This window comes from Musa acuminata, chromosome BXJ2-1 (assembly GCF_036884655.1).
Source record: "Musa acuminata AAA Group cultivar baxijiao chromosome BXJ2-1, Cavendish_Baxijiao_AAA, whole genome shotgun sequence".
In the NCBI taxonomy this organism is placed as follows: Eukaryota; Viridiplantae; Streptophyta; class Magnoliopsida; order Zingiberales; family Musaceae; genus Musa; species Musa acuminata.
The window spans coordinates 28,175,966-28,197,860 of NC_088338.1; the positions used below are offsets into that span (position 1 = coordinate 28,175,966).

At 49.3% G+C, this 21,895-nt stretch overlaps 19 non-coding genes and 8 pseudogenes across 19 annotated transcripts; all 27 read left to right on the forward strand.

Annotated features, from left to right (window-relative positions):
* The first annotated feature begins 105 nt into the window (after positions 1-105).
* On the forward strand, positions 106-224 carry LOC135600768 (5S ribosomal RNA). Its single transcript, XR_010483081.1, has one exon. It is a non-coding gene; the product is annotated as a 5S ribosomal RNA (ribosomal RNA).
* A 350-nt stretch (positions 225-574) lies between these two features.
* On the forward strand, positions 575-693 carry LOC135602765 (5S ribosomal RNA; annotated as a pseudogene).
* Positions 694-1,043: 350 nt separating this feature from the next.
* On the forward strand, positions 1,044-1,162 carry LOC135600213 (5S ribosomal RNA). Its single transcript, XR_010482540.1, has one exon. It is a non-coding gene; the product is annotated as a 5S ribosomal RNA (ribosomal RNA).
* A 349-nt stretch (positions 1,163-1,511) lies between these two features.
* LOC135600317 (5S ribosomal RNA) lies at positions 1,512-1,630 on the forward strand. The gene has a single exon (XR_010482642.1). It is a non-coding gene; the product is annotated as a 5S ribosomal RNA (ribosomal RNA).
* A 350-nt stretch (positions 1,631-1,980) lies between these two features.
* Positions 1,981-2,099, forward strand: LOC135603228 (5S ribosomal RNA; annotated as a pseudogene).
* Positions 2,100-2,449: 350 nt separating this feature from the next.
* Positions 2,450-2,568, forward strand: LOC135599924 (5S ribosomal RNA). The gene has a single exon (XR_010482262.1). It is a non-coding gene; the product is annotated as a 5S ribosomal RNA (ribosomal RNA).
* Positions 2,569-2,918: 350 nt separating this feature from the next.
* LOC135600385 (5S ribosomal RNA) lies at positions 2,919-3,037 on the forward strand. Its single transcript, XR_010482708.1, has one exon. It is a non-coding gene; the product is annotated as a 5S ribosomal RNA (ribosomal RNA).
* A 350-nt stretch (positions 3,038-3,387) lies between these two features.
* On the forward strand, positions 3,388-3,506 carry LOC135601886 (5S ribosomal RNA; annotated as a pseudogene).
* A 350-nt stretch (positions 3,507-3,856) lies between these two features.
* Positions 3,857-3,975, forward strand: LOC135600214 (5S ribosomal RNA). The gene has a single exon (XR_010482541.1). It is a non-coding gene; the product is annotated as a 5S ribosomal RNA (ribosomal RNA).
* Positions 3,976-4,325: 350 nt separating this feature from the next.
* On the forward strand, positions 4,326-4,444 carry LOC135599554 (5S ribosomal RNA). The gene has a single exon (XR_010481908.1). It is a non-coding gene; the product is annotated as a 5S ribosomal RNA (ribosomal RNA).
* A 9,735-nt stretch (positions 4,445-14,179) lies between these two features.
* LOC135603579 (5S ribosomal RNA) lies at positions 14,180-14,298 on the forward strand. Its single transcript, XR_010484128.1, has one exon. It is a non-coding gene; the product is annotated as a 5S ribosomal RNA (ribosomal RNA).
* Positions 14,299-14,648: 350 nt separating this feature from the next.
* Positions 14,649-14,767, forward strand: LOC135600785 (5S ribosomal RNA). Its single transcript, XR_010483099.1, has one exon. It is a non-coding gene; the product is annotated as a 5S ribosomal RNA (ribosomal RNA).
* Positions 14,768-15,117: 350 nt separating this feature from the next.
* On the forward strand, positions 15,118-15,236 carry LOC135601631 (5S ribosomal RNA; annotated as a pseudogene).
* A 350-nt stretch (positions 15,237-15,586) lies between these two features.
* Positions 15,587-15,705, forward strand: LOC135599555 (5S ribosomal RNA). Its single transcript, XR_010481909.1, has one exon. It is a non-coding gene; the product is annotated as a 5S ribosomal RNA (ribosomal RNA).
* A 350-nt stretch (positions 15,706-16,055) lies between these two features.
* LOC135601218 (5S ribosomal RNA) lies at positions 16,056-16,174 on the forward strand. The gene has a single exon (XR_010483518.1). It is a non-coding gene; the product is annotated as a 5S ribosomal RNA (ribosomal RNA).
* Positions 16,175-16,524: 350 nt separating this feature from the next.
* LOC135603590 (5S ribosomal RNA) lies at positions 16,525-16,643 on the forward strand. Its single transcript, XR_010484129.1, has one exon. It is a non-coding gene; the product is annotated as a 5S ribosomal RNA (ribosomal RNA).
* A 350-nt stretch (positions 16,644-16,993) lies between these two features.
* Positions 16,994-17,112, forward strand: LOC135600386 (5S ribosomal RNA). The gene has a single exon (XR_010482709.1). It is a non-coding gene; the product is annotated as a 5S ribosomal RNA (ribosomal RNA).
* A 350-nt stretch (positions 17,113-17,462) lies between these two features.
* Positions 17,463-17,581, forward strand: LOC135600032 (5S ribosomal RNA). The gene has a single exon (XR_010482366.1). It is a non-coding gene; the product is annotated as a 5S ribosomal RNA (ribosomal RNA).
* Positions 17,582-17,931: 350 nt separating this feature from the next.
* LOC135599983 (5S ribosomal RNA) lies at positions 17,932-18,050 on the forward strand. The gene has a single exon (XR_010482320.1). It is a non-coding gene; the product is annotated as a 5S ribosomal RNA (ribosomal RNA).
* Positions 18,051-18,400: 350 nt separating this feature from the next.
* Positions 18,401-18,519, forward strand: LOC135601955 (5S ribosomal RNA; annotated as a pseudogene).
* Positions 18,520-18,869: 350 nt separating this feature from the next.
* Positions 18,870-18,988, forward strand: LOC135603329 (5S ribosomal RNA; annotated as a pseudogene).
* Positions 18,989-19,338: 350 nt separating this feature from the next.
* LOC135601077 (5S ribosomal RNA) lies at positions 19,339-19,457 on the forward strand. The gene has a single exon (XR_010483382.1). It is a non-coding gene; the product is annotated as a 5S ribosomal RNA (ribosomal RNA).
* A 350-nt stretch (positions 19,458-19,807) lies between these two features.
* On the forward strand, positions 19,808-19,926 carry LOC135603602 (5S ribosomal RNA). The gene has a single exon (XR_010484130.1). It is a non-coding gene; the product is annotated as a 5S ribosomal RNA (ribosomal RNA).
* Positions 19,927-20,276: 350 nt separating this feature from the next.
* LOC135600720 (5S ribosomal RNA) lies at positions 20,277-20,395 on the forward strand. The gene has a single exon (XR_010483035.1). It is a non-coding gene; the product is annotated as a 5S ribosomal RNA (ribosomal RNA).
* A 350-nt stretch (positions 20,396-20,745) lies between these two features.
* On the forward strand, positions 20,746-20,864 carry LOC135601956 (5S ribosomal RNA; annotated as a pseudogene).
* A 350-nt stretch (positions 20,865-21,214) lies between these two features.
* Positions 21,215-21,333, forward strand: LOC135602630 (5S ribosomal RNA; annotated as a pseudogene).
* Positions 21,334-21,683: 350 nt separating this feature from the next.
* On the forward strand, positions 21,684-21,802 carry LOC135600215 (5S ribosomal RNA). The gene has a single exon (XR_010482542.1). It is a non-coding gene; the product is annotated as a 5S ribosomal RNA (ribosomal RNA).
* The last annotated feature ends 93 nt before the right edge of the window (positions 21,803-21,895 follow it).

Genomic DNA, 21,895 nt, shown 5'->3' on the forward strand with positions numbered 1-21,895 from the left:
AAACCGTTCGAGAAAGCGCCGACGGTTTCCTGACGGGCAAGAGGCTCCGGACGTTGATGCGCCGGCTGCGACGTGCACAAAGGCGAGGGACGAAGCACGCGAAACGGGTGCGATAATGCTAGCACTAAATCCCCGGATCCCATCAAAACTCCGAAGTTAAGCGTGCTTGGGCCAGAGTAGTACAAGGATGGGTGACCCCCTGGGAAGTCCTCGTGTTGCACTCCTTTTTGCATCCCGAGATACGAAACATCTCCCGTAGAGCTCCGAGACGATTGTTTTGGGGCTGGAAATTTGCTATGACCGCTACGCAGTCAGTTTCGAGGGGCTCGGAGAGAGCTTTTCGGATTGGGGTCGCAATAGCGATTCCGAGTTCGTTCTAGAAAGTGCCGATGGTTTCTGGACGCGCTTGCCGTGACCGATACGCAGTCGTCGGGCAAGGGCTCGGAGAGAGCTTGCAATAGGGATTTCGAGACCGTTCGAGAAAGCGCCGACGGTTTCGTGACGGGCAAGAGGCTCCGGACGTTGATGCGCCGGCTGCGACGTGCACATAGGCGAGGGACGAAGCACGCGAAACGGGTGCGATAATGCCAGCACTAAATCCCCGGATCCCATCAAAACTCCGAAGTTAAGCGTGCTTAGGCCAGAGTAGTACAAGGATGGGTGACCCCTTGGGAAGTCGTCGTGTTGCACTCCTTTTTGCATCCCGGGATACGAAACATCTCCCGTAGAGCTCCGAGACGATTGTTTTGGGGCTGGAAATTTGCTATGACCGCTTCGCAGTCAGTTTCGAGGGGCTCGGAGAGAGCTTTCCGGATTGGGGTCGCAATAGCGATTCCGAGTTCGTTCTAGAAAGTGCCGATGGTTTCTGCACGCGCTTGCCGTGACCGATACGCAGTCGTCGGGCTAGGGCTCGGAGAGAGCTTGCAATAGGGATTTCGAAACCGTTCGAGAAAGCGCCGACGGTTTCGTGACGGGCAAGAGGCTCCGGACGTTGATGCGCCGGCTGCGACGTGCACATAGGCGAGGGACGAAGCACGCGAAACGGGTGCGATAATGCCAGCACTAAATCCCCGGATCCCATCAAAACTCCGAAGTTAAGCGTGCTTGGGCCAGAGTAGTACAAGGATGGGTGACCCCCTGGGAAGTCCTCGTGTTGCACTCCTTTTTGCATCCCGAGATACGAAACATCTCCCGTAGAGCTCCGAGACGATTGTTTTGGGGCTGGAAATTTGCTATGACCGCTACGCAGTCAGTTTCGAGGGGCTCGGAGAGAGCTTTTAGGATTGGGGTCGCAATAGCGATTCCGAGTTCGTTCTAGAAAGTGCCGATGGTTTCTGGACGCGCTTGCCGTGACCGATACGCAGTCGTCGGGCAAGGGCTCGGAGAGAGCTTGAATAGGGATTTCGAGATCGTTCGAGAAAGCGCCGACGTTTTCGTGACGGGCAAGAGGCTCCGGACGTTGATGCGCCGGCTGCGACGTGCACATAGGCGAGGGACGAAGCACGCGAAACGGGTGTGATAATGCCAGCACTAAATCCCCGGATCCCATCAAAACTCTGAAGTTAAGCGTGCTTGGGCCAGAGTAGTACTAGGATGGGTGACCCCCTGGGAAGTCCTCGTGTTGCACTCCTTTTTGCATCCCGAGATACGAAACATCTCCCGTAGAGCTCCGAGACGATTGTTTTGGGGCTGGAAATTTGCTGTGCCCACTACGCAGTCAGTATCGAGGGGCTCGGAGAGAGCTTTCCGGATTGGGGTCGCAATAGCGATTCCGAGTTCGTTCAAGAAAGTGCCGATGGTTTCTGCACGCGCTTGCCGTGACCGATACACATTCGTCGGGATAGGGATCGGAGAGAGCTTGCAATAGGGATTTCGAGACCGTTCGAGAAAGCGCCGACGGTTTCGTGACGGGCAAGAGGCTCCGGACGTTGATGCGCCGGCTGCGACGTGCACATAGGCGAGGGACGAAGCACGCGAAACGGGTGCGATAAGGCCAGCACTAAATCCCCGGATCCCATCAAAACTCCGAAGTTAAGCATACTTGGGCCAGAGTAGTACAAGGATGGGTGACCCCTTGGGAAGTCCTCGTGTTGCACTCCTTTTTGCATCCCGGGATACGAAACATCTCCCGTAGAGCTCCGAGACGATTGTTTTGGGGCTGGAAATTTGCTATGACCGCTACGCAGTCAGTTTCGAGGGGCTCGGAGAGAGCTTTCCGGATTGGGGTCGCAATAGCGATTCCGAGTTCGTTATAGAAAGTGCCGATGGTTTCTGCACGCGCTTGCCGTGACCGATACGCAGTCGTCGGGCTAGGGCTCGGAGAGAGCTTACAATAGGGATTTCGAGACCGTTCGAGAAAGCGCCGACGGTTTCGTGACGGGCAAGAGGCTCCGGACGTCGATGCGCCGGCTACGACGTGCACATAGGCGAGGGACGAAGCACGCGAAACGGGTGCGATAATGCCAGCACTAAATCCCCGGATCCCATCAAAACTCTGAAGTTAAGCGTGCTTGGGCCAGAGTAGTACTAGGATGGGTGACCCCCTGGGAAGTCCTCGTGTTGCACTCCTTTTTGCATCCCGAGATACGAAACATCTCCCGTAGAGCTCCGAGACGATTGTTTTGGGGCTGGAAATTTGCTGTGCCCGCTACGCAGTCAGTATCGAGGGGCTCGGAGAGAGCTTTCCGGATTGGGGTCGCAATAGCGATTCCGAGTTCGTTCAAGAAAGTGCCGATGGTTTCTGCACGCGCTTGCCGTGACCGATACGCAGTCGTCGGGATAGGGCTCGGAGAGAGCTTGCAATAGGGATTTCGAGACCGTTCGAGAAAGCGCCGACGGTTTCGTGACGGGCAAGAGGCTCCGGACGTTGATGCGCCGGCTGCGACGTGCACATAGGCGAGGGACGAAGCACGCGAAACGGGTGCGATAATGCCAGCACTAAATCCCCGGATCCCATCAAAACTCCGAAGTTAAGCGTGCTTGGGCCAGAGTAGTACAAGGATGGGTGACCCCTTGGGAAGTCCTCGTGTTGCACTCCTTTTTGCATCCCGGGATACGAAGCATCTCCCGTAGAGCTCCGAGACGATTGTTTTGGGGCTGGAAATTTGCTATGACCGCTACGCAGTCAGTTTCGAGGGGCTCGGAGAGAGCTTTCCGGATTGGGGTAGCAATAGCGATTCCGAGTTCGTTCTAGAAAGTGCCGATGGTTTCTGGACGCGCTTGCCGTGACCGATACGCAGTCGTCGGGCAAGGGCTCGGAGAGAGCTTGCAATAGGGATTTCGAGACCATTCGAGAAAGCGCCGACGGTTTCGTGACGGGCAAGAGGCTCCGGACGTTGATGCGCCGGCTGCGACGTGCACATAGGCGAGGGACGAAGCACGCGAAACAGGTGCGATAATGCCAGCACTAAATCCCCGGATCCCATCAAAACTCCGAAGTTAAGCGTGCTTGGGCCAGAGTAGTACAAGGATGGGTGATCCCTTGGGAAGTCCTCGTGTTGCACTCCTTTTTGCATCCCGGGATACGAAACATCTCCCGTAGAGCTCCGAGACGATTGTTTTGGGGCTGGAAATTTGCTATGACCGCTACGCAGTCAGTTTCGAGGGGCTCAGAGAGAGCTTTCCGGATTGGGGTCGCAATAGCGATTCCGAGTTCGTTCTAGAAAGTGCCGATGGTTTCTGCACGCGAATGCCGTGACCGATACGCAGTCGTCGGGCTAGGGCTCGGAGAGAGCTTGCAATAGGGATTTCGAAACCGTTCGAGAAAGCGCCGACGGTTTCGTGACGGGCAAGAGGCTCCGGACGTTGATGCGCCGGCTGCGACGTGCACATAGGCGAGGGACGAAGCACGCGAAACGGGTGCGATAATGCCAGCACTAAATCCCCGGATCCCATCAAAACTCCGAAGTTAAGCGTGCTTGGGCCAGAGTAGTACAAGGATGGGTGACCCCCTGGGAAGTCCTCGTGTTGCACTCCTTTTTACATCCCGAGATATGAAACATCTCCCGTAGAGCTCCGAGACGATTGTTTTGGGGCTGGAAATTTGCTATGACCGCTACGCAGTCAGTTTCGAGGGGCTCGGAGAGAGCTTTCCGGATTGGGGTCGCAATAGCGATTCCGAGTTCGTTCTAGAAAGTGCCGATGGTTTCTGCACGTGCTTGCCGTGACCGATACGCAGTCGTCGGGCTAGGGCTCGGAGAGAGCTTGCAATAGGGATTTCGAGACCGTTCGAGAAAGCGCCGACGGTTTCGTGACGGGCAAGAGGCTCCGGACGTTGATGCGCCGACTGCGACGTGCACATAGGCGAGGGACGAAGCACACGAAACGGGTGCGATAATGCCAGCACTAAATCCCCGGATCCCATCAAAACTCCGAAGTTAAGCGTGCTTGGGCCAGAGTAGTACTAGGATGGGTGACCCCTTGGGAAGTCCTCGTGTTGCACTCCTTTTTGCATCCCGAGATACAAAACATCTCCCGTAGAGCTCCGAGACGATTGTTTTGGGGCTGGAAATTTGCTATGACCGCTACGCAGTCAGTTTCGAGGGGCATGGAGAGAGCTTTCCGGATTGGGGTCGCAATAGCGATTCCGAGTTCGTTCTAGAAAGTGCCGATGGTTTCTGCACGTGCTTGCCGTGACCGATACGCAGTCGTCGGGCTAGGGCTCGAAGAGAGCTTGCAATAGGGATTTCGAGACCGTTCGAGAAAGCGCCGACGGTTTCGTGACGGGCAAGAGGCTCCGGACGTTGATGCGCCGGCTGCGACGTGCACATAGGCGAGGGACGAAGCACGCGAAACGGGTGCGATAATGCCAGCACTAAATCCCCGGATCCCATCAAAACTCCGAAGTTAAGCGTGCTTGGGCCAGAGTAGTACTAGGATGGGTGACTGTCACGCCCCTCAAAATATTATCCATGATATTAAAATTTCTCATCATCACAAACCAATCCAGGATCCAAACTAACGTTTGAGGACACTGAAAAACATTCTATTCATATTCACATCCATAAAACCTGTGCATTTTAAAATCATATATCACATCACTCGATAATTCACATTTATGGCAACCCAAGACAACTTGACAAACATGAACAACATTTATAATTCCACAAGCTAAATAAATTATACAATCAGAACTCCAACTATTCACCACAAGATCATATCGTCATAAATTAGACTTAACATTCAGAAATTCCAAATAAGAGAGATCTCCCAACACTTTGACACAGTATATCAATTTCGGTTCATCGACAATATTTCATTACATACAAAACATACTTATACAACAATAGCATAACAACCGACAAGACTTGCCCATCATTCTGAATAGCTATCCACTGCCTCAGCCCAAATCAAACATCTCGAAGAGTGACAAGCTGACCTGAAAGATTTATATAACAACGGAGTGAGCCAAAAACGGCTCAGCAAGTGACAAAGCATATTCAGAACAAAAGGAACGATTTCAAACAAGTAAGGTATCATAATGCAAGGCAGAATACAAGAATTCTCAAGGATACCATCTCAATAGATACCAAATCATACGTATCATGTCATTCAAAACATATTTGATCCATACCGAATGGAACATAGAGTAATTGGAACATATCAATGGCAGATAGGACATTTCAGAACATATCAGTTCATAGCAAATGGAGCACAGAGTAATTGGAGCATATCAGTAACAAAGGAAACATATCGGAGCTTATCAATGGCAGATAGGACATTTTAGAACATATCAGTTCATAGCAAATGGAGCACAGAGTAATTGGAGCATATCAGAAACAAAGGAAACATATCGGAGCTTATCAATGGCAGATAGGACATTTTAGAACATATCAGTTCATAGCAAATGGAGCACAGAGTAATTGGAGCATATCAGTAACAAAGGAAACATATCGGAGCTTATCAATGGCAGATAGGACATTTTAGAACATATCAGTTCATAGCAAATGGAGCACAGAGTAATTGGAGCATATCAGAAACAAAGGAAACTTATCGGAGCTTATCAATGGCATATAAAATGTTCCCAAACACATCAACGACATATGGAACATTTCGAAGCAAAATCAACAATGAATGAAGCATTTCAGAGCATATCAAACTCATATGTCGTACAGAAGCTCAAACGTCGTCCTTGACGTTGCAATCATATCATACTTATCCAGAGCAGGAACAGAAATAACTCACCAAAACTCTGGATGTCATATCAAACATATAGAGGGTGTAGTGGGATCGCAGACAGAATGTGATTCATCCATTTCTGAATGACCACCAGACAGAAGTCTCCCACGTCTGGGAGCTCCATCCACCCACGTCTAGGTGAAGTCAGAGGGGGCCGGCAGAGCATCGCAGGCTCTATGCATAACTCCCTTTACCATTTCTGGCAAAGGTTCACATTATCCCACAACACCAGAATACAAGAGGGCAGATTAAACAATAAGTAGCATAATACGGAAGCACACGCGGAACAACAATACGTACATGTGCCTTTACGAGACAATACGATGCAAGCAACAATCTCTCACAAATGTATTCAGTTTTGGAATGAAATGAAGGCAAGAGTATACAGGGATTCAAAGCATTCATACTGAGCTCAATTCAAAATAGGAAGGTTAGATGAATTCAATATCCAAAGGAATGAAACTGGAATAGGCACATATCGAAAGCAAATGCGGAACAATAGGATATACATGTGCCTATATGAGTCAATACGATATAGCATAAACGTTACACAACAGTTTTCAAGAATGCAATAATTTTAAGGACAAGAGCATACAAGAATTCAAAGCAGTAATATAAAGCTCAATTGAATGAGAAAGCTAAAGGATATCAATTTCCAAAGGAATGAAACCAGAATATGAGAAATCGACCAAAGCTCGATTTCTGGCAGAATACAGAAGGCACATTGAACAAATGATTCAAACTATCAATCGTGCTCCAATTTACTCAGAAATAATCATTGGATTATACTTTCAGATAAGACAGGCTTCATATGAATTAAACTGTCCAACAGAGAGAGTTACAAATAATTTGGTAAGCAAGTGTCGTAGAACAAAATCTCTGTTGGTAGAATTCATAATGTCAGATTCAACAGATAACTGGGCAGGTGTTTGGATTCCAAATCTTTCAATCCATATATCAAAGAAAGGTCTACGAGTCTAGATTCCAATGAAATCAGTTTTGAACAAATCAGAGTTTCCACAAAGACTTATAAGCAGCTCGGTATCAAAAGGTCAGAATCTCAGAAGTTGCACAGATTTGAATCGTTACGTCTAAACAGGAGATATAACAAATGCAAGGCTAGAATAATTCAAAGTTCCACATATTCAAAGCAAATGTGGAGATAAAATTGGCAGTGAGAAAAGATCAGGAAACTTGCAATAAGACATATCAGAGCAATTATAGGAGAAACGAACAGGAAACTTGCAATAGAAAGGATCGAAACAAGTGGGAAACTTGCCTTTCAAAGATTTCGATCCGAAGATCCAAAGAAGGTGCCAGCCCAAATCCTTCTACTTTTCCCCCGTGTCCTCTCTCTGTTTCGTTTTGTGCTCCCGTTTTCTCCCTTTCTTCGCAACTATACCACGTGTCGAACATCGAGGCACAGTCACCTGCTCTCTCTTACTCTCATTCCTTCTTTTTCTTTCCCAAACGCAGCTGCCACAGCCGCCGCCGCTGCCGCTGCCACAATCGCAGCCCCTTCCACCGCACTACCTTCCTTCCTCCCTTCTCTCGCAGACATAACTGTTGCATACGCAGTCGCTGCCGCTGCGGCCGCAATCCCGTCCGCAGCCCCTTTTTCCCCCTTTTCTCTCTTTTCTTTCCCAACTGCAACTGCCGCAGTCGCAGTCGCAACCATGGCCGCAGCCACCACAGCCGCAGCCTCTTTCTTTCTCCCCTGCTCTATTTCCTCTCCTTCTCTTCCAGCTGCAGCTGCCACTGCCACAGCTGCCTCTCCTTCTCCTCTTCCTCTCTTCTTCCCTTTTCCTTTCTCTTCTTCTTCCCGTTTCCTTTCTCTTCTTCTTCCTTTCCTCCTCTTCTTTCCCAGCTGCACTGCTGCAGTCGCAGCCTCAGCCGCGGCCACAGCCTCTTCTTCCTCCCCACGCCCCACCGCTTCTCTCTGTTTCTCGAAGAAACAGAGAGAGAGTGGGAGGCGGTGGGATAAAACCGAATTTTCGGTTTTCTTTATTTTCTTCTTTTTACAACTTAACAGTTTAGTCCTTGAAACTTCCATATTTACATATAGGTCCTCTGATTTATAAATAAATCTTTATTAATAATTTTCAAAAGCGAGGATATTACACTCTCCCCTCCTTAAAAGAAAATTTAGTCCTCTAAATTGATCATAGCTCAATCGATGAAAAGATGAGGATTGTGATATCTTTATTTCCTCCTCCTGCTCTTAAATAGTTTCGTCAATACAATACAATTACATAATTATCCACGAGTGATCGAAATATTCTCCTCCTGGATCCTCAATAGACGGTAACCCGACCTTCAATCAATTTCTAAAAATACTTGCGCACCCTGTAATTAATCAAATAAGTCGTTACTTCAGAAAATACTCGTTTTTGATGATCACCTGATTCAACTATCCATAATCAATAAAAAGCCTCAATGTTCCATCCATCTTTTTAACTAATACCAGAGCACCCCATGATAAAATATTAAGCCAAATAAAATCCTCATTTAATAATCCTTGCAGTTGCTTTTCCAATTCCACTTACTCAAATGATATCTTTCTGTAGAGAGGCTTAGATATTGGGATTGTCCCAAGGACCAAATCAAAAGCAAGATCACATTTGGAGATAATCCAAACAAGTCATCCTGGGATACACATTAGGCAAGGAGATAAATAATGTCCAATACTCTAAAAATAAAAGATCGGCTGATCAAATATGCAAAAAGTGATCATTGGTTATATACCAATCCATACTGGTATGATAAGAAGATAGCCAATCCATACCAAGTATAATATCATAACTCCAAATCTCTAGGAGAACTAAATCAGCAAAAGTTCAAGTTCTCCAACAAAAATCAGACAAGAGGACCAGATTCAAGTTCGTTATCAAAGAATCTCCAATGATTGTACTTACATATAGCACATAATGTAGTGGTCTAGGTTGAATACCCAAGTGATAGGCAAAATATTCCGAATCAAATCATAGATGGGACCCATGGTCAAACAAATATTTGCATTCTTTCATAAACATGCATAATACCTTTGACCACTAATTCATAAGTTTCAGAATCATATTCAGTGATAGCATACACTCTGACATGGGCTGATGATTTATGAGGCAGTGACTCTTTCTTATTGTTCAAAGGGCAGTCTTTTATTTTATGATCCAACTTTCTACAAACAAAATAGACTCTAGTCACTCGGAAACATAAATTTGTTTCATAATTTAACTTGTAATTCACATATGATTGAGTCTTTTGTGATGACTTCCCATTTCAAATCCAAATGTCTTGACCCTCTTGTTATTATTTTCTGATTCATTTCCAATCATATTTTTATTGGTAACTTGTCCTTATCATCTTGCCACTGATCTCCAAAAATTCTTTTCATTTTTGCCATTAATGATCATCTTCTATTTCCAATATAAGGTGGCAAAAGAAATCTTTCGATCATCAGAACAATTTTGTACATCGAATATCTTCTCTATTCGCATCATCCATTTTTCTGCCACCAATGAAATTAGGTCCACCATGCTTCTGCTGCGCCACTCTGATTCAATATCCCAAATCAATCCTTTCATTCCTCTTAATTAATCAGAAACAAATGAAATAGGAGGACCAAATGTCCTCGTCATCCCAGATTCCTAAAATGCATCAAAGAAAATTTCCACCGATCACTATAGTTCATTAGACCTCAATATATTTTGCACGTCAACATATCAAATATTTCAGTAATCCTCAAACAATGCTCTGATACCACCTCTCGCTCCTCTCCGTCTTCCCTCTCTTTTCCCTCTTCTTCTCCTTCTCTTCTTCTCCTCTTCCCTTTTCCTCCCCAAGGCCACACATCTCCTCGCTGCAGCCTTGCCGCAGCTATCCTCCTCTCTCCTTCTTCTTCTTCTTCTTCTTCTTCTTCTTCTTCTTCCCTTTTCATCCTCAACGCCCCACACATCCTCTCCTCTGTTTCCACCTGCGGGAAACAGAGGTGCTGCAGCCCTAGCTGCTGCAGCTGCCTCTCTTTCTCCTCTCCATCTTCCCTCTCTTCTACTTCTTCTTTTCTTCTCTTCTTCCTCTCTTCTTTTCCCTCTTCTTCTCTTCTCCCTCTACTTCTCTTCTTCCTTTCTTCTTCTTCTTCTTTTCTTCTCCTTCCTCCCCTTCTTCTTCCCGGCGTCACCCACACCCTCTCCTCTGTTTCCTCTGCTTATCCATGATATTAAAATTTTTCATCATCACAAACCAATCCAGGATCCAAACTAACGTTTGAGGACACTGAAAAACATTCTATTCATATTCACATCCATAAAACCTGTGCATTTTAAAATCATATATCACATCACTCGATAATTCACATTTATGGCAACCCAAGCCAACTTGACAAACATGAACAACATTTATAATTCCACAAGCTAAATAAATTATACAATCAGAACTCCAACTATTCACCACAAGATCATATCGTCATAAATTAGACTTAACATTCAGAAATTCCAAATAAGAGAGATCTCCCAACACTTTGACACAGTATATCAATTTCGGTTCATCGACAATATTTCATTACATACAAAACATACTTATACAACAATAGCATAACAACCGACAAGACTTGCCCATCATTCTGAATAGCTATCCACTGCCTCAGCCCAAATCAAACATCTCGAAGAGTGACAAGCTGACCTGAAAGATTTATATAACAACGGAGTGAGCCAAAAACGGCTCAGCAAGTGACAAAGCATATTCAGAACAAAAGGAACGATTTCAAACAAGTAAGGTATCATAATGCAAGGCAGAATACAAGAATTCTCAAGGATACCATCTCAATAGATACCAAATCATACGTATCATGTCATTCAAAACATATTTGATCCATACCGAATGGAACATAGAGTAATTGGAACATATCAATGGCAGATAGGACATTTCAGAACATATCAGTTCATAGCAAATGGAGCACAGAGTAATTGGAGCATATCAGTAACAAAGGAAACATATCGGAGCTTATCAATGGCAGATAGGACATTTTAGAACATATCAGTTCATAGCAAATGGAGCACAGAGTAATTGGAGCATATCAGAAACAAAGGAAACATATCGGAGCTTATCAATGGCAGATAGGACATTTTAGAACATATCAGTTCATAGCAAATGGAGCACAGAGTAATTGGAGCATATCAGTAACAAAGGAAACATATCGGAGCTTATCAATGGCAGATAGAACATTTTAGAACATATCAGTTCATAGCAAATGGAGCACAGAGTAATTGGAGCATATCAGAAACAAAGGAAACTTATCGGAGCTTATCAATGGCATATAAAATGTTCCCAAACACATCAACGACATATGGAACATTTCGAAGCAAAATCAACAATGAATGAAGCATTTCAGAGCATATCAAACTCATATGTCGTACAGAAGCTCAAACGTCGTCCTTGACGTTGCAATCATATCATACTTATCCAGAGCAGGAACAGAAATAACTCACCAAAACTCTGGATGTCATATCAAACATATAGAGGGTGTAGTGGGATCGCAGACAGAATGTGATTCATCCATTTCTGAATGACCACCAGACAGAAGTCTCCCACGTCTGGGAGCTCCATCCACCCACGTCTAGGTGAAGTCAGAGGGGGCCGGCAGAGCATCGCAGGCTCTATGCATAACTCCCTTTACCATTTCTGGCAAAGGTTCACATTATCCCACAACACCAGAATACAAGAGGGCAGATTAAACAATAAGTAGCATAATACGGAAGCACACGCGGAACAACAATACGTACATGTGCCTTTACGAGACAATACGATGCAAGCAACAATCTCTCACAAATGTATTCAGTTTTGGAATGAAATGAAGGCAAGAGTATACAGGGATTCAAAGCATTCATACTGAGCTCAATTCAAAATAGGAAGGTTAGATGAATTCAATATCCAAAGGAATGAAACTGGAATAGGCACATATCGAAAGCAAATGCGGAACAATAGGATATACATGTGCCTATATGAGTCAATACGATATAGCATAAACGTTACACAACAGTTTTCAAGAATGCAATAATTTTAAGGACAAGAGCATACAAGAATTCAAAGCAGTAATATAAAGCTCAATTGAATGAGAAAGCTAAAGGATATCAATTTCCAAAGGAATGAAACCAGAATATGAGAAATCGACCAAAGCTCGATTTCTGGCAGAATACAGAAGGCACATTGAACAAATGATTCAAACTATCAATCGTGCTCCAATTTACTCAGAAATAATCATTGGATTATACTTTCAGATAAGACAGGCTTCATATGAATTAAACTGTCCAACAGAGAGAGTTACAAATAATTTGGTAAGCAAGTGTCGTAGAACAAAATCTCTGTTGGTAGAATTCATAATGTCAGATTCAACAGATAACTGGGCAGGTGTTTGGATTCCAAATCTTTCAATCCATATATCAAAGAAAGGTCTACGAGTCTAGTTTCCAATGAAATCAGTTTTGAACAAATCAGAGTTTCCACAAAGACTTATAAGCAGCTCGGTATCAAAAGGTCAGAATCTCAGAAGTTGCACAGATTCGAATCGTTACGTCTAAACAGGAGATATAACAAATGCAAGGCTAGAATAATTCAAAGTTCCACATATTCAAAGCAAATGTGGAGATAAAATTGGCAGTGAGAAAAGATCAGGAAACTTGCAATAAGACATATCAGAGCAATTATAGGAGAAACGAACAGGAAACTTGCAATAGAAAGGATCGAAACAAGTGGGAAACTTGCCTTTCAAAGATTTCGATCCGAAGATCCAAAGAAGGTGCCAGCCCAAATCCTTCTACTTTTCCCCCGTGTCCTCTCTCTGTTTCGTTTTGTGCTCCCGTTTTCTCCCTTTCTTCACAACTACACCACGTGTCGAACATCGAGGCACAGTCACCTGCTCTCTCTTACTCTCATTCCTTCTTTTTCTTTCCCAAACGCAGCTGCCACAGCCGCCGCCGCTGCCGCTGCCACAATCGCAGCCCCTTCCACCGCACTACCTTCCTTCCTCCCTTCTCTCGCAGACATAACTGCTGCATACGCAGTCGCTGCCGCTGCGGCCGCAATCCCGTCCGCAGCCCCTTTTTCCCCCTTTTCTCTCTTTTCTTTCCCAACTGCAACTGCCGCAGTCGCAGTCGCAACCATGGCCGCAGCCACCACAGCCGCAGCCTCTTTCTTTCTCCCCTGCTCTATTTCCTCTCCTTCTCTTCCAGCTGCAGCTGCCACTGCCACAGCTGCCTCTCCTTCTCCTCTTCCTCTCTTCTTCCCTTTTCCTTTCTCTTCTTCTTCCCTTTTCCTTTCTCTTCTTCTTCCCGTTTCCTTTCTCTTCTTCTTCCTTTCCTCCTCTTCTTTCCCAGCTGCACTGCTGCAGTCGCAGCCTCAGCCGCGGCCACAGCCTCTTCTTCCTCCCCACGCCCCACCGCTTCTCTCTGTTTCTCAAAGAAACAGAGAGAGAGTGGGAGGCGGTGGGATAAAACCGAATTTTCGGTTTTCTTTATTTTCTTCTTTTTACAACTTAACAGTTTAGTCCTTGAAACTTCCATATTTACATATAGGTCCTCTGATTTATAAATAAATCTTTATTAATAATTTTCAAAAGCGAGGATATTACAGTGACCCCTTGGGAAGTCCTCGTGTTGCACTCCTTTTTGCATCCCGGGATACGAAACATCTCCCGTAGAGCTCCGAGACGATTGTTTTGGGGCTGGAAATTTGCTATGACCGCTACGCAGTCAGTTTCGAGGGGCTCAGAGAGAGCTTTCCGGATTGGGGTCGCAATAGCGATTCCGAGTTCGTTCTAGAAAGTGCCGATGGTTTCTGCACGCGCTTGCCTTGACCGATACGCAGTCGTCGGGCTAGGGCTCGGAGAGAGCTTGCAATAGGGATTTCGAAACCGTTCGAGAAAGCGCCGACGGTTTCGTGACGGGCAAGAGGCTCCGGACGTTGATGCGCCGGCTGCGACGTGCACATAGGCGAGGGACGAAGCACGCGAAACGGGTGCGATAATGCCAGCACTAAATCCCCGGATCCCATCAAAACTCCGAAGTTAAGCGTGCTTGGGCCAGAGTAGTACTAGGATGGGTGACCCCCTGGGAAGTCCTCGTGTTGCACTCCTTTTTGCATCCCAAGATACGAAACATCTCCCGTAGAGCTCCGAGACGATTGTTTTGGGGCTGGAAATTTGCTGTGACCGCTACGCTGTCAGTATCGAGGGGCTCGGAGAGAGCTTTCCGGATTGGGGTCGCAATAGCGATTCCGAGTTCGTTCTAGAAAGTGCCGATGGTTTCTGCACGCGCTTGCCGTGACCGATACGCAGTCGTCGGGCTAGGGCTCGGAGAGAGCTTGCAATAGGGATTTCGAAACCGTTCGAGAAAGCGCCGACGGTTTCGTGACGGGCAAGAGGCTCCGGACGTTGATGCGCTGGCTGCGACGTGCACGTAGGCGAGGGACGAAGCACGCGAAACGGGTGCGATAATGCCAGCACTAAATCCCCGGATCTCATCAAAACTCCGAAGTTAAGCGTGCTTGGGCCAGAGTAGTACAAGGATGGGTGACCCCTTGGGAAGTCCTCGTGTTGCACTCCTTTTTGCATCCCGGGATACGAAACATCTCCCGTAGAGCTCCGAGACGATTGTTTTGGGGCTGGAAATTTGCTATGACCGCTACGCAGTCAGTTTCGAGGGGCTCAGAGAGAGCTTTCCGGATTGGGGTCGCAATAGCGATTCCGAGTTCGTTCTAGAAAGTGCCGATGGTTTCTGCACGCGAATGCCGTGACCGATACGCAGTCGTCGGGCTAGGGCTCGGAGAGAGCTTGCAATAGGGATTTCGAAACCGTTCGAGAAAGCGCCGACGGTTTCGTGACGGGCAAGAGGCTCCGGACGTTGATGCGCCGGCTGCGACGTGCACATAGGCGAGGGACGAAGCACGCGAAACGGGTGCGATAATGCCAGCACTAAATCCCCGGATCCCATCAAAACTCCGAAGTTAAGCGTGCTTGTGCCAGAGTAGTACAAGGATGGGTGACCCCCTGGGAAGTCCTCGTGTTGCACTCCTTTTTGCATCCCGAGATACGAAACATCTCTCGTAGAGCTCCGAGACGATTGTTTTGGGGCTGGAAATTTGCTATGACCGCTACGCAGTCAGTTTCAAGGGGCTCGGAGAGAGCTTTCCGGATTGGGGTCGCAATAGCGATTCCGAGTTCGTTCTAGAAAGTGCCGATGGTTTCTGCACGTGCTTGCCGTGACCGATACGCAGTCGTCGGGCTAGGGCTCGGAGAGAGCTTGCAATAGGGATTTCGAGACCGTTCGAGAAAGCGCCGACGGTTTCGTGACGGGCAAGAGGCTCCGGACGTTGATGCGCCGGCTGCGACGTGCACATAGGCGAGGGACGAAGCACGCGAAACGGGTGCGATAATGCCAGCACTAAATCCCCGGATCCCATCAAAACTCCGAAGTTAAGCGTGCTTGGGCCAGAGTAGTACTAGGATGGGTGACCCCTTGGGAAGTCCTCGTGTTGCACTCCTTTTTGCATCCCGGGATACGAAACATCTCCCGTAGAGCTCCGAGACGATTGTTTTGGGGCTGGAAATTTGCTATGACCGCTACGCAGTCAGTTTCGAGGGGCTCAGAGAGAGCTTTCCGGATTGGGGTCGCAATAGCGATTCCGAGTTCGTTCTAGAAAGTGCCGATGGTTTCTGCACGCGCTTGCCTTGACCGATACGCAGTCGTCGGGCTAGGGCTCGGAGAGAGCTTGCAATAGGGATTTCGAAACCGTTCGAGAAAGCGCCGACGGTTTCGTGACGGGCAAGAGGCTCCGGACGTTGATGCGCCGGCTGCGACGTGCACATAGGCGAGGGACGAAGCACGCGAAACGGGTGCGATAATGCCAGCACTAAATCCCAGGATCCCATCAAAACTCCGAAGTTAAGCGTGCTTGGGCCAGAGTAGTACAAGGATGGGTGACCCCCTGGGAAGTCCTCGTGTTGCACTCCTTTTTGCATCCCGAGATACGAAACATCTCCCGTAGAGCTCCGAGACGATTGTTTTGGGGCTGGAAATTTGCTTTGACCGCTACGCAGTCAGTTTCGAGGGGCTCGGAGAGAGCTTTCCGGATTGGGGTTGCAATAGCGATTCTGAGTTCGTTCTAGAAAGTGCCGATGGTTTCTGCACGCGCTTGCCGTGACCGATACGCAGTCGTCGGGCTAGGGCTCGGAGAGAGCTTGCAATAGGGATTTCGAGACCGTTCGAGAAAGCGCCGACGGTTTCGTGACGGGCAAGAGGCTCCGGACGTTGATGCGCCGGCTGCGACGTGCACATAGGCGAGGGACGAAGCACGCGAAACGGGTGCGATAATGCCAGCACTAAATCCCCGGATCCCATCAAAACTCCGAAGTTAAGCGTGCTTGGGCCAGAGTAGTACTAGGATGGGTGACCCCCTGGGAAGTCCTCGTGTTGCACTCCTTTTTGCATCCCGAGATACGAAACATCTCCCGTAGAGTTCCGAGACGATTGTTTTGGGGCTGGAAATTTGCTGTGACCGCTACGCAGTCAGTATCGAGGGGCTCGGAGAGAGCTTTCCGGATTGGGGTCGCAATAGCGATTCCGAGTTCGTTCTAGAAAGTGAAGATGGTTTCTGCACGCGCTTGCCGTGACCGATACGCAGTCGTCGGGATAGGGCTCGGAGAGAGCTTGCAATAGGGATTTCGAGACCATTCGAGAAAGCGCCGACGGTTTCGTGACGGGCAAGAGGCTCCGGACGTTGATGCGCCGGCTGCGACGTGCACATAGGCGAGGGACGAAGCACGCGAAATGGGTGCGATAATGCCAGCACTAAATCCCCGGATCCCATCAAAACTCCGAAGTTAAGCGTGCTTGGGCCAGAGTAGTACAAGGATGGGTGACCCCTTGGGAAGTCCTCGTGTTGCACTCCTTTTTGCATCCCGGGATATGAAACATCTACCGTAGATCTCCGAGACGATTGTTTTGGGGCTGGAAATTTGCTATGACCGCTACCAAGTCAGTTTCGAGGGGCTCAGAGAGAGCTTTCCGGATTGGGGTCGCAATAGCGATTCCGAGTTTGTTCTAGAAAGTGCCGATGGTTTCTGCACGCGCTTGCCGTGACCGATACGCAGTCGTCGGGCTAGGGCTCGGAGAGAGCTTGCAATAGGGATTTCGAGACCGTTCGAGAAAGCGCCGACGGTTTCGTGACGGGCAAGAGGCTCCGGACGTTGATGCGCCGGCTGCGACGTGCACATAGGCGAGGGACGAAGCACGCGAAACGGGTGCTATAATGCCAGCACTAAATCCCCGGATCCCATCAAAACTCCGAAGTTAAGCGTGCTTGGGCCAGAGTAGTACTAGGATGGGTGACCCCCTGGGAAGTCCTCGTGTTGCACTCCTTTTTGCATCCCGGGATACGAAACATCTCCCGTAGAGCTCCGAGACGATTGTTTTGGGGCTGGAAATTTGCTGTTACCGCTACGCAGTCAGTTTCGTGGGGCTCGGAGATAGCTTTCCGGATTGGGGTCGCAATAGCGATTCCGAGTTCGTTCTAGAAAGTGCTGATGGTTTCTGCACGCGCTTGCCGTGACCGATACGCATTCGTCGGGCTAGGGCTCGGAGAGAGCTTGCAATAAGGATTTCCAGACCGTTCGAGAAAGCGCCGACGGTTTCGTGACGGGCAAGAGGCTCCGGACGTTGATGCGCCGGCTGCGACGTGCACATAGGCGAGGGACGAAGCACGCGAAACGGGTGCGATAATGCCAGCACTAAATCCCCGGATCCCATCAAATCTCCGAAGTTAAGCGTGCTTGGGCCAGAGTAGTACTAGGATGGGTGACCCCCTGGGAAGTGCTCGTGTTGCACTCCTTTTTGCATCCCGAGATACGAAACAACTCCCGTAGAGCTCCGAGACGATTGTTTTGGGGCTGGAAATTTGCTGTGACCGCTACGCAGTCAGTATCGAGGGGCTCGGAGAGAGCTTTACGGATTGGGGTCGCAATAGCGATTCCGAGTTCGTTCTAGAAAGTGCCGATGGTTTCTGCATGCGCTTGCCGTGACCGATACGCAGTCGTCGGGCTAGGGCTCGGAGAGAGCTTGCAATAGGGATTTCAAACCCGTTCGAGAAAGCGCCGACGGTTTCGTGACGGGCAAGAGGCTCCGGACGTTGATGCGCCGGCTGCGACGTGCACATAGGCGAGGGACGAAGCACGCGAAACGGGTGCGATAATGCCAGCACTAAATCCCCGGATCCCATCAAAACTCCGAAGTTAAGCGTGCTTGGGCCAGAGTAGTACAAGGATCGGTGACCCCCTGGGAAGTCCTCGTGTTGCACTCCTTTTTGCATCCCGAGATACGAAACATCTCCCGTAGAGCTCCGAGACGATTGTTTTGGGGCTGGAAATTTGCTATGACCACTACGCAGTCAGTTTCGAGGGGCTCGGAGAGAGCTTTCCGGATTGGGGTCGCTATAGCGATTCCGAGTTCGTTCTAGAAAGTGCCGATGGTTTCTGCACGCGCTTGCCGTGACCGATACGCAGTCGTCGGGCTCGGGCTCGGAGAGAGCTTGCAATAGGGATTTCGAAACCGTTCGACAAAGCGCCGACGGTTTCGTGACGGGCAAGAGTCTCCGGACGTTGATGCGCCGGCTGCGACGTGCACATAGGCGAGGGACGAAGCACGCGAAACTGGTGCGATAATGCCAGCACTAAATCCCCGGATCGAATCAAAACTCCGAAGTTAAGCGTGCTTGGGCCAGAGTAGTACAAGGATGGGTGACCCCTTGGGAAGTCCTCGTGTTGCACTCCTTTTTGCATCCCGGGATACGAAACATCTCCCGTAGAGCTCCGAGACGATTGTTTTGGGGCTGGAAATTTGCTATGACCGCTACGCAGTCAGTTTCGAGGGGCTCAGAGAGAGCTTTCCGGATTGGGGTCGCAATAGCGATTCCGAGTTCGTTCTAGAAAGTGAAGATGGTTTCTGCACGCGCTTGCCATGACCGATACGCAGTCGTCGGGATAGGGCTCGGAGAGAGCTTGCAATAGGGATTTCGAGACCGTTCGAGAAAGCGCCGATGGTTTCGTGACGGGCAAGAGGCTCCGGACGTTGATGCGCCGGCTGCGACGTGCACATAGGCGAGGGACGAAGCACGCGAAACGGGTGCGATAATGCCAGCACTAAATCCCCGGATCCCATCAAAACTCCAAAGTTAAGCGTGCTTGGGCCAGAGTAGTACAAGGATGGGTGACCCCTTGGGAAGTCCTCGTGTTGCACTCCTTTTTGCATCCCGGGATACGAAACATCTCCCGTAGATCTCCGAGACGATTGTTTTGGGGCTGGAAATTTGCTATGACCGCTACCAAGTCAGTTTCGAGGGGCTCAGAGAGAGCTTTCCGGATTGGGGTCGCAATAGCGATTCCGAGTTTGTTCTAGAAAGTGCCGATGGTTTCTACACGCGCTTGCCGTGACCGATACGCAGTCGTCGGGCTAGGGCTCGGAGAGAGCTTGCAATAGGGATTTCGAAACCGTTCGAGAAAGCGCCGACGGTTTCGTGACGGGCAAGAGGCTCCGGACGTTGATGCGCCGGCTGCGACGTGCACATAGGCGAGGGACGAAGCACGCGAAACGGGTGCGATAATGCCAGCACTAAATCCCCGGATCCCATCAAAACTCCGAAGTTAAGCGTGCTTGGGCCAGAGTAGTACTAGGATGGGTGACCCCCTGGGAAGTCCTCGTGTTGCACTCCTTTTTGCATCCCGGGATACGAAACATCTCCCGTAGAGCTCCGAGACGATTGTTTTGGGGCTGGAAATTTGCTGTTACCGCTACGCAGTCAGTTTCGAGGGGCTCGGAGATAGCTTTCCGGATTGGGGTCGCAATAGCGATTCCGAGTTCGTTCTAGAAAGTGCTGATGGTTTCTGCACGCGCTTGCCGTGACCGATACGCATTCGTCGGGCTAGGGCTCGGAGAGAGCTTGCAATAAGGATTTCGAGACCGTTCGAGAAAGCGCCGACGGTTTCGTGACGGGCAAGAGGCTCCGGACGTTGATGCGCCGGCTGCGACGTGCACATAGGCGAGGGACGAAGCACGCGAAACGGGTGCGATAATGCCAGCACTAAATCCCCGGATCCCATCAAATCTCCGAAGTTAAGCGTGCTTGGGCCAGAGTAGTACTAGGATGGGTGACCCCCTGGGAAGTCCTCATGTTGCACTCCTTTTTGCATCCCGAGATACGAAACAACTCCCGTAGAGCTCCGAGACAATTGTTTTGGGGCTGGAAATTTGCTGTGACCGCTACGCAGTCAGTATCGAGGGGCTCGGAGAGAGCTTTACGGATTGGGGTCGCAATAGCGATTCCGAGTTCGTTCTAGAAAGTGCCGATGGTTTCTGCACGCGCTTGCCGTGACCGATACGCAGTCGTCGGGCTAGGGCTCGGAGAGAGCTTGCAATATGGATTTCAAAACCGTTCGAGAAAGCGCCGACGGTTTCGTGACGGGCAAGAGGCTCCGGACGTTGATGCGCCGGCTGCGACGTGCACATAGGCGAGGGACGAAGCACGCGAAACGGGTGCGATAATGCCAGCACTAAATCCCCGGATCCCATCAAAACTCCGAAGTTAAGCGTGCTTGGGCCAGAGTAGTACAAGGATCGGTGACCCCCTGGGAAGTCCTCGTGTTGCACTCCTTTTTGCATCCCGAGATACGAAACATCTCCCGTAGAGCTCTGAGACGATTGTTTTGGGGCTGGAAATTTGCTATGACCGCTACGCAGTCAGTTTCGAGGGGCTCGGAGAGAGCTTTCCGGATTGGGGTCGCAATAGCGATTCCGAGTTCGTTCTAGAAAGTGCCGATGGTTTCTGCACGCGCTTGCCGTGACCGATACGCAGTCGTCGGGCTAGGGCTCGGAGAGAGCTTGCAATAGGGATTTCGAAACCGTTCGACAAAGCGCCGACGGTTTCGTGACGGGCAAGAGTCTCCGGACGTTGATGCGCCGGCTGCGACGTGCACATAGGCGAGGGACGAAGCACGCGAAACGGGTGCGATAATGCCAGCACTAAATCCCCGGATCGAATCAAAACTCCGAAGTTAAGCGTGCTTGGGCCAGAGTAGTACAAGGATGGGTGACCCCTTGGGAAGTCCTCGTGTTGCACTCCTTTTTGCATCCCGGGATACGAAACATCTCCCGTAGAGCTCCGAGACGATTGTTTTGGGGCTGGAAATTTGCTATGACCGCTACGCAGTCAGTTTCGAGGGGCTCAGAGAGAGCTTTCCGGATTGGGGTCGCAATAGCGATTCCGAGTTCGTTCTAGAAAGTGCCGATAGTTTCTGCACGCGCTTGCCGTGACCGATACGCAATCGTCGGGCTAGGGCTCGGAGAGAGCTTGCAATAGGGATTTCGAAACCGTTCGAGAAAGCGCCGACGGTTTCGTGACGGGCAAGAGGCTCCGGACGTTGATGCGCCGGCTGCGACGTGCACATAGGCGAGGGACGAAGCACGCGAAACGGGTGCGATAATGCCAGCACTAAATCCCCGGATCCCATCAAAACTCCGAAGTTAAGCGTGCTTGGGCCAGAGTAGTACAAGGATGGGTGACCCCCTGGGAAGTCCTCGTGTTGCACTCCTTTTTGCATCCCGAGATACGAAACATCTCCCGTAGAGCTCCGAGACGATTGTTTTGGGGTTGGAAATTTGCTATGACCGCTACGCAGTCAGTT